Here is an 11,125-nt window from a genome sequence, read left to right on the forward strand (position 1 = left end):
AAATTTCCCTTTCCTTTTGGCACTCTTAGCAATAGTGCCCTTAACATCATCACCTACAAAACAAACAACACCAATATCTTCCTCCAACGGATCTATCAGTAAGGATCCAAATGTAGTAGAGGCATTAGAAGAGTCCACAGTGCTAAGTAAATAACAAGACTCTTGTAACATTGGGCTTCTAATGGTGTTGTTTTTGCTAAAGGTAACCCGGTCATCACCCACTTCTAACGTTAACCTCCCATTTTTCACATCAATTAACGCACCCGCGGTGTGTAAAAATGGCCTACCCAATATAATTGGGGTTTGTGAGTCCTCGGCCATATCAAGTATGAGGAAGTCAACGGGTATGAAAAACTTGCCAACTTTGACGGGCACATCTTCTAAGACACCTAAAGGCCGCTTTAAAGAATGGTCCGCCATTTGCAATGTTGTGCATTTTAGAGCACCCATGTTAAGTTTTTTACAAATAGAATAGGGCATGACACTTGCACTAGCACCGAGGTCGCAAAGGGCCTTATAAATGGTATATGTGCCTATAGTGCAAGGAATAGAATAGCTACCGGGGTTCTTAAGTTTCGGGGGAGACTTATTTTGTAAGAGTGCACTACACTCTTCGGTGAAAGAAATGGTCTCAACCTCATTGAAGGATCGCTTCTTTGAGAGGATTTCCTTCATAAACTTTGAGTAGGAAGGGACTTGGGTAAGTAATTCAATAAATGGGACGGTAACTTGCAAATTCTTAACAACCTCCAAAAACTTACCGAACTTACCTTCCTCCTTGTGCTTTGCTAGACGATGGGGAAACGGTACTTGAACAACTTCCTTTGGAGGAGCATCCTCCGCATCTTTCTCTTCCTCTTTCACAACCTCAATAGGAACATCCACCTTCTTTGAATTGTCATCACCCTCCTTAGCATTAGGAGAGACCTCCTTGTCAACAACCACCTCATCAGTTTCTTGGGTACCAAGCTTGCTCTTTCTCTTAAGCATTAATAATCGATGGGGAAATGGTACACGATCCCTAACAAGAGGCTCTTCACTAGCCTTCTTTTTGTCATTTCCCCCAATCTTAGGCTTTTTAACAACCACCTCGTCATCCAAAGTCATGGATGGCTCATTATAGCTCGTACCACTTCTCAAGGAAATAGAATTAACAGTCGCATGTGTTTGCTCAGCTTGGGGTGGTAATTGGCCGGTTTTCCTTTGAGAGCTAGAAGCGGCAAGTTGTGCCACTTGTTACTCCAACATCTTGATTGCGGCATTGTGAGATTGGTCACTCTTTTGTAGTTGAGCCAACATTTCCGATTGGGTCTTAGCCATTTGCATTACCAATGCCTCAAGTTTACCTCCCCCTTGGTTGTTTTGTTGGCCATTTTGAGGTGGTGGGCCTTGATTTTGTTGGTAATTTTGTTGAGGTGGCCTTTGTTGGTTTTGATAACCCGGTGGGCAATTATACTTTTGTTGTTGAGGGACATAGGCATTTTATTGTTGTGGGGGTTGAGGTTGAGGGTTAAGTACATTGGTACTTCTATAAGACATATTCGGGTGGAATCTTGAATTCGGGTTATATGTATTTGAAAATGTACCCGGTGGATAAGAATTTTGCCTTAGAGCTTGAAAAGCATTTACCTCCTCAATAGTAGCTTGGCAATGAGCGGTGTAATGACCCGCACCTCCACAACTGTTGCAAACAATGATTTGACTCGTAGAGGACACAACATTGAGTTGTTGAAGAGAATCCCTAGCATCTCGTAACGCCAATTGTTGTTGGAGTAAGGCAATTTGAGCCAACAAGACGGGATTGTCGGAGGATTCTTCTTTACCTTTGAGTGGCACAATTCGGGAATTGACATATTGTGCGTCATGGATCATCATAGTTTCGATCGTGGCATGAGCAATATCGGCGTCAATTTGATCAAACCGCCCATTGTTGGCGGAATCAAGAATCCTTCGGGACTCGGCACAACATCCATTATAGAATGTTATAACTAGGAACCAATCATCCAACCCATGATGTGGGCATTGTCTTTGAAAATCTTTGTACCTCTCCCAAGCCTCATATAAGCTCTCAAGAGCTTGTTGACGGAATCCGGTGATTTGGCTCCTCAAAGTTTGAGTTTTCTCTGGTGGAAATTTTTTTTGATAGAACGCAAGAGCCAATGTATCTCAATTCGTGATTCCCATAGCGGTGCGGACAAGGCTATTGATCCAAAGCTTGGCCTTATCCTTCAAAGAGAAAGGGAAAAGTATTTCCCTTATTTGGGCTTGAGTGATGCCCATTTGTCGGATCATGGAGCAATAATCGCAAAAGTTTTGCACATGCAAATTGGGATCCTCCAAAGGACTTCCCCCAAATTGCTTCCTCTCCAGAAGGCTAATGAAAGCCGGCTTGATCTCGAATTCCGGCGCGGTAATTTGAGTAGTTGTAATACCGGCCGGGAGCATTGCCGCGGTGGGCTTTGAGTGATCGGAAAGTTTCACCATCCTTTTAATTGGGGATGGTGGTGGTGGAGATGATGAACTTGAAACCTCCTCTTCTTCAAGAACTTTTAGATCGTCTAAGTAAGACTTTCTAGCACTTTCAACTTGCACGGGAGAAGCGGCTTCTTTTATTTCTTTCCAAAAACGTCGTCTTCTCCTAAAAGTTTTCTCGGGCTCGGAATCCGGTGAAAGCAAATCTCCACTACGAGAAGACCTGGGCATAAGACAACAATCTTTAGAAAATGATAAGTAACGGTCTCAAGGAACAAGTGTTCCCTAAAACAAAAGAAAACAAGCTAAAAATCGACAAATCAAAACGCAATAAAATCGTGCTCCCCGGCAACGGCGCCAAAATTTGATAGGCTATCGTACACCTATGCAAAGATAATTACCCTAGACACAAATTAATGTAGTAATAGGGGTCGAACACAAGGAGTCGGGAATTGCGTTTATGAAACGCTATGGAAAGATTCTTATCAAGGTCGATTACGTTTGGTTTGGTTTGTTGGTTGGTTTGATGATTACCAATTATAAAGATGTAAAGTATATGATAAAGGAACTCTAGGGGAGTCGGGTCACACATGCAAATGTAAATATATGTTCATGTTAAATTCGGTAATATTATCATTGTCAATTTTTTAGGCTTAAAGACACCCACCTCACGATATTAGTGTCAACCATAGACCGGGTCTTAGAGAAAATCTCGTTTATAACTAGGTCGTCCTACTACACATGCTTAGTCTAATCAGATTCCGTGCCTCTCGACTTATAGAACGAATTAACAAACTTAATTTACGATTACGGCCAATAACCAAAGATTAAACATTGTAGCGCAAACATGTGATAGAAACAATTACACAATATTATATCACCCTAATTTATCATTTTACATATTTTATTTTGCATGGCTTCCCTAGCCCCTAGACTAAGGGAATTTAGCTACTCATATTAAATTATGAACTATAAACTATGTTGTATGAAATGCTAAACATGTTTGTAGAAATGATATAAACTAAATGATAAAACATAAAATGTAAGATTAAACTATGTGAAAAAAGTGCTAATGATAAAACTATATGATAACTAAATGGAAATGTAAACTAGTTAAAAAATAATTAGAATTACCAAAATAAGGAATTAGAACTTGAATTGCAAAGAAGAATAAAGAGAACCAAATGCTTGAGTAACTTAGAACCAAATGTTTAACATCAACTAAAAGCTTAACAATGTTAAAACTAATATGAAAACTTAGAGAGAATTTTGCTTAAGGCTAGAGAGTGAAATAGTGTATGAAAATGCGTAAGGAAAAAGATATCCTAATGACGGATTAAGGCCCCTATTTATAAGAAAATAGGGGCATAACGTAATAATTCAAGAGGGAGTCAACCCCGATCGGGATTGCCAGCCCCGATCGGGGGCGTGGTTATCTGGCTAATTTCCCTTAATTCCTTGCTTAAATGCCAAAGGAATCCTAATTATGCGATAAATTCCTCTTAATGCCTCCAGTTAATGCTTTAGAAATCCTCCTAAGAGCATCCAAAGGAGTATCCTAAGCTTGAAATTCTCTTCATAAATTTGATCTTCTTTTGGGCTCTTTTGTAAGATTATTTTGCATTATCTCATACACTCTTACTTGGGCTTGGAAACACACCTTCCATTGTCATACATGGTCCATCTTGTTTCCACTTAGCTTAGTGAACTTGGTGCTTGCTAATGTGATAGGAAAAAGTCTCTAAATGCTTAGATTCCTACAAAATGTAACAAATACAAACAATACACCTAGAACACAAAATTAGCTCACAAATATACTAATTAAAGTATGATATACAATAAAAACCGAGCTAAAATGAAGGGTAAAAGTATATATAAAATGAACACATCAAAAATGCAAACTACTACAGGAGTTCAATTCATGTATGAACCAAACGAATACTAAGTATGTGTTTGGTCAAGCTTTTAGAAGTGTTTCTCTACTGAGCAAGCACTATGATTGAAATTTTTTATGCTTACGTACTTAAACACATAAATAACAACAAAAAACCTACTTTAGTAAATTATTGTTGTTCCATTTGATTTTGTTATATATGAACAAATGACATTGAAGATATTAATTATGTGAATGATTAATTTGTTTGCATTGCGTTAATAGCGCCACTGATTCAATGTTGACTCGATTTGGTTGTTAGCGGGCGCTATGGGTAGTGGTTGGAACGACCAGGGCGATGTGTGGGGCGGGCGATGTAATACTCGGATATTTTGGGACCCACAAAGGACCTCGGGACACGTGAGGGGACCCACGTATACTCGGAAATGAAGGATGACCATTCACTAGACCAAGTAAGACCTAAACTAGACTTAGTAGACTTCCAGTGGACCGAGTAAAACCTATAGCAGATCAAGTGACTGACACTCGATCGAGTAAGGAGTATACTCTGTGACACCCCCATATACCAAGGTGCCTTACCAGGACCACCCTAACATGAGAGACCGTCACCATATCGGTTTTTGCCGAGGCTAGTATATCAAAGTTACCACTCCAAAACAACATTTATTAAAGTATAAAGAATTAACTATTTCATGTTCCAAAACCAAATCCAAAATAACGTTCACTAGTACTCAACAACTGAAACTATAAAAGTAAATCTCATGACAGCGGAAGCTAGACTCGAGTGATGAATCCCCATCTTGTCCCCGAAGCTAATTACCATCATCACCTATCTCAATCTGCTCACCATCTCCGAATGGATTGCCACAGATTTACAAAACAACAACGGGGGTCAGTTTACTGCATAATCAAAATAAGACAAGTATGAAAAGATAAACAGTTGTTCACCATCCACCTCCAACTCCCAATCACATCATGTAACTGACTACACACTAATGTGTGTAGCCCTGTCAGTGGGGGCCCGCAACCGTACCCACCTAAGCCCCGCTCATACACAAGCGATAATCCTGTTAGTTAATGTGCAGATCCCCTCCTGTGGCGGGTTCCACAAAGGGTGAAACTAGGGCATGAAGCCACTCCCTCAAGTGACTCCACTCAGTCGAGGACGCACCTCGCAAACATCACCAACAACCATCACAACACCACCACCAAACTCCAATCCAACAACAGCAGATAATCACAATATCAATCGTACAAACAATTACCACACAATCTTAAATCAATTAAACAGTAAAACGAGTAGAGAAACCCTACCTTAGCACAAACTGAAATGAGACAATCAAGCAGGCTAAAATGGCTCCTCTATGAAGTCTCCACCTAACAACAATCTCACATAATTCCAATTACAACATGCTAAAACTCCCTTTTCCCGCGAATCATAAACTAGGGTAAAACCCTAATAGACAAACTGATGAAATTCATATAATCAGAGGATTACCGACACAACTGATGCAAGGAAGGATGAACAAGACTCAAGAAGATCCACGTATTTGAGAGAGATTTGGAGATGATTAGAGTTACGTTGGGAGTTTAGGTTTTGTTAACAGTGATTAAGAAACTGAAATCCACGTTTATATAACTCTAATCACCTCTAAATCAAACTGCGGAAATAAACATCGTCAGACCGGATACTCGGTTGAGTATAGAGTATACTCGGCCGAGTATTTTTGGGCAGTAATCTGTCCAGAAACACACGACAACCTTTCTCGACCGAGTAAGCCATATTCGGCCGAGTAACAGACTTAGAAAACCGTGGTATTACAGTCTTTCCTCCTTAAAAAGAACTTCGTCCCAGAAGTTCTCACTATACACACAAAACACGACCAACAACTATAACACAACTCCTCAACAGCTACTAACAGAACCAAGCGACTCCCATTGCCCCAAAACAAAACACCCGACTCAAACTGAAAAGATGGCACAACATAGCTAAGCTAACTTAAACCAACCCAAAAACAAGCATGCGACCATCTCCTACCCCCTTAAAAGACAACGGTTACGTCCCCGTAACCAAACATACCTGATAAAAAAGGTGGGGAAAATGCTCTCTCATAGACTAAACTGGTTCCCATGTGGCTTCTTCCACATTGTGATTAGATCAAAACACCTTAAGTAAGACGGTCTCACCATTCCTTGTCTTGCGCACTTTGCGGTCTAAGATCTCTTTAGGAACCTTCGTATAAGATAAAGACTCATCAAGCTCTATGTTCTCAACCTCAAGCACATGTGATGGATCACTTACATACTTCCGGAGCTGTGAAACATGAAACACATTGTGGACTCGATCCAACACTAGTGGTAAAGCTAGCCGGTAGGCTACATCACCTACACGATCCATGATCTCATACGGACCGATAAACTTCAGGCTCAACTTACCTTTCTTTCCAAACCTCGTCACCCCTCGCATAGGTGACACTTTCAAAAGGACTTTGTCACCCACTGCGAGCTCGATGTCCCTGCGGTGCAAATCTGTATAACTCTTTTGGCAATCTTGAACTGCTTTCATCTTTTGACGAATTAGTCGAACTTGCTCAATCATATCTTGTACCATTTGTGGTCCTAAAACCACTGCCTCTGCACTATCTTCCCAACATACCGAACTCCTGCACTTCCTGTCATACAAAGCCTCGAACGATGCCATCCCAATACCGGTGTGATAGCTGTTGTTGTAAGAAAACTCAATCAAGGTCCAGCCTATCTTCCTAACTTCCACCAAACTCCATGGCACAAGACCTCAACATATCCTCCAAGGTCTTAATAGTCCTCTCAGTCTGACCATCTGTGGCAGGATGAAAAGTTGTACTCATATTTAAGGTCGTTCCCATCAAATCCTGCAACTCCTGCCAAAACCGTGATATAAACCTCGCATCTCGATCCGACACTATATCCTTAGGCACACCATGTAACCGAACCCAATGCTTCCTGTAACCCAAAGCTAGCTGTATCTTGGTCAAAGTATCCTTCATCAGAATGAAGTGAGTTGACTTAGTTAAACGATAGACGATCACCTAAATCATATTGTTACCTTACTCTGTCCTTGGTAACCCCACTATAAAGTCCATAGAGATCGACTCCCACTTCCACTCGGGTAACTCGAGTGACTGAATCTTGCCTTGCGGTCTTCATTGCTCGCCCTTTACTCTCTGGCATGTCAGACACCTAGCCACGAACTCGGCCACATCCCTTTTCATATTAGGCCACCGAAACGTTTTCTTGAGGTCCTTATAAAGCTTGTCACCTCCTGGGTGAACTGAATAAGGAGTGCAATGAGCCTATTCATGATTACTTTCCTCAAATATGCATCATTAGGAACACACCATCTCCCATCAAAACGAACATTCCCATCTGTGTGGATAGAAAACCTGGAAACCGTGGCACTCTCCACCCTTGACTTCCATTCTTGGATCTTTGGATCAAGTTCTTGTTTCCTCTTTATATCATCATACAAGTCTGGCTCGATCGTCAAGTCTCCGACGGTATCCCCCTTCCGAATCATGTGGATTCCCATCTTAGACATCTCATCCCTCAACTTCAGCAAGGACATAGCTATACACAACGAATTAACGCACTTCCTACTCAAGCCATCTACCACGACATTGGCCTTACCCTCATGATAGATGATCTCCATTTCATAGTCTCCAATCAGCTCCATCCATCGTCTTTGTCGCATTTTAAGCTCTTTCTGAGTGTAGATATACTTCAGACTCTTATGATCTGAAAACACCTTAAAAGTTGCCCCATAACGATAGTGCCTCCAAATCTTAAGTGTGGCGTAATATCCGTATAAGACCCTCTAAATTTAGGACTATAACGTAAATTTAGCATGTGAAATATTGTCATAAACGAAAAACAACAAAGAAACGATAAGGAATATGAATCAACCTCGGGTCCTTTGTAGTGCAGCGTAAAGAACAGAAATCAACAGAGATTTCCTCCTAATTGTTGCACCCAAGACCGTCTGAGACTATGCCCTTGTGCTAGAAATGCTTTCTAATTGACTTGCAATATTGAGAAAGCTATTGTGAGGTTTTTCCGATGTGAGATCTAGGTTTCAGAGAGAAAATGTCTCCAAAACCCTAGTTTTCTGTCAAAATGAAATTGTCTAGGTCAAAAGGAGAGGGAGTCTCTCCTTTTGTTTGGTTCGGCCAACCGTGGGTTTGCATGGGGAAGTGGGCTTCCACTTCCTCTTAATTTTACCTCGTGGACCGGCTCGAAAATTGCTAAATGTATATGACGCGGTTTATTATAAATCGTCATCAGTTATCGGCTATTGAAATATCAACTAATAACACGGGTTAGTTGAAGTATTAATACATGTCCGACAAAGACGATATTGTATAATTTATTCAATATACATTAATTAAATATAATCGTTTATATTTAATTTACGAATTAACTGTTTAATTCGCCTTAGCCCATAATATTTAATCCGTATTAAATATAATATCTCAACATCACATTTTGACTAATTACTAGTCAAATAACTCGGACTAATGGTTAGTCAAAATTGGCATCTACATGATTGTATTTTCATCTTTGTCACATCTCTCAAACGTATCCTATAGGTGTGACTTTTAGGGATCAATTGATCACCGCCATCTGTATGACAATAACGTCAAACTTATCTAGCAAGCCAACCGTTATTGATAAACGTGGATCAACTGATAATAATACCAAAAGTATGCCCTTTGATCCTTTTAGAGATTTATAAGTCCTTGCACTAACTGTTAAGGACACCAGCCCCAACAAGCTCCCACTTGTCCGTACAAGTGTATGTGCAATGACGTTATCCGCACTAACTGGAGGACACAAGCTCCAACAAACTCCCACTTGTCCGTACAAGTGTATGTGCGATAACCGATCCTCATATTCATTTAAAATTTCTCCCACTCAATGTAAAACAATTTGCGAGATCGGATCCGCAAAGGTCGTATTTTACAATCGATCCGGATCAAGAGTGGTTTCCCGATTAGAGAGTAACTTAAGCGATAAAACGAATCCGTATCCGAGCATGGCCATGCATTTCGATTCTGACTCCTCGAGTGGCCCCGAGAAATATCGAGTACCGATAAAGGCTGAATATTTCCTTCAACTCGACTCCTTCCGATCTAAGCACAGCATGAAATGACCCAGAAAAAATCTACTTGGCCCCCTGTTACGGATGACCGTGAGAAAGAAACCAAAGTTACCCAAAATCTGCCTTAGTCGCAAGAGACAGTCGATAGTCAAAAGAATCGACTCTTAGGATCACCATGGAGGTCCTATCCACGACCGGGCACCGAATGTTAGAAAACATTTAGGACTCCACGTCGATGTCACAATTGTGTCCTACGAGATATCCGTATAAATCGCCTCTGTGATTGGTCAGTCAACCGGTTGACTTATGGCTCGTTGAACCCACCATCAACCAACGTCACAAAATAATTGCCAGAGTTATCAGCTCATGTGGGCAATTAAGGACTGAAAAATATAATGTTCGTTCAGTTCACTTTGTGGTGTTCAAAAATTGTCGTACAATTCCACATGAAAAACAAAATATATAAATATCAAAACGATGATGTCGTATAGAGTACAAACGAGAATGAATCTAATCCATAAAAGAGTACTGCAACTTAGGAACACGTCTAATTCCCATGGAATTAACATGCCCTTCATGCTTATCTTGTCGTAATGGTTTAGTGAGAGGATCTGCTATGTTGTCATCTGTAGCAATCTTTTCTATCACTACTTCCTTTTGCTCCACGTAATCCCGGATTAGATGAGCTTTCCGTTGTACATGTCTAGACTTGTTGCTAGACTTAGGCTCCTTAGCTTGGAAGATGGCACCACTATTGTCGCAATAGATGGTGATCGGGTCATTCGAACTAGGCACTACAGATAGCCCATGTAAGAATTGACGCATCCATATCGCTTCCTTTGTAGCTTCAGACGCGGCATAGTACTCGGACTCAGTCGTAGAATCTGCTGTAACAGTTTGTTTCGAACTCTTCCAGCTGACTGCAGCGCCATTAAGAGTAAAAACGAATCCAGACTGAGATTTCGAGTCATCTCAATCCGTTTGGAAGCTAGAATCTGCGAACCGATTGCACATAGCTTTTGAGGGCCTCCATAAGTCAATGCCCAATCTTTAGTCCTCCGTAGGTACTTAAGAATGTTCTTGACAGCCAGCCAATGTGATTCACCGGATCTTTGTTGGAATCGACTTGTCATACTCAATGCATATGCCACGTCCGGACGTGTGCATATCATGGCATACATGATTGATCCTATAGCCGAAGCATATGGAATCCGTGTCATGCGCTCTTTCTCTTCCGGTGTCTCTGGTGACTGAGACTTGCTCAAATGCACCCCTGGAGCCATAGGAAGGAACCCCTTCTTGGAGTTAGTCATCTTTGAATCTCTCTAGGACTGTCTATGTAAGACTCTCGATCGAGAGATAGCATCCGTCGTGATCTATCTCGATAGATACGGATGCCTAGAATTCTTTGTGCCTCTCCCAGATCTTTCATCTGGAAATGGTTTTTCAACCATACTTTCACCGAAGTTAAGAGAGGTATATCATTCCCAATCAGGAGTATGTCATCGACATACAATATTAGGAAGACAATCTTGCTCCCACTCGACTTGATATAAAGACATGGTTCCTCGACCGATCGAGTAAATCCATTTTCTTTAATCACTTGGTCGAAACGATGATTC

The 11,125-nt window shown here is 40.9% G+C and overlaps 1 non-coding gene across 1 annotated transcript; it reads left to right on the top strand.

The window, feature by feature from the left end:
• The first annotated feature begins 2,005 nt into the window (after nt 1-2,005).
• LOC141616521 (small nucleolar RNA R71) lies at nt 2,006-2,112 on the top strand. The gene has a single exon (XR_012530865.1). It is a non-coding gene; the product is annotated as a small nucleolar RNA R71 (small nucleolar RNA).
• The last annotated feature ends 9,013 nt before the right edge of the window (nt 2,113-11,125 follow it).

The sequence above is a fragment of the Silene latifolia genome, chromosome 11, assembly GCF_048544455.1.
Source record: "Silene latifolia isolate original U9 population chromosome 11, ASM4854445v1, whole genome shotgun sequence".
NCBI lineage: Eukaryota > Viridiplantae > Streptophyta > Magnoliopsida > Caryophyllales > Caryophyllaceae > Silene > Silene latifolia.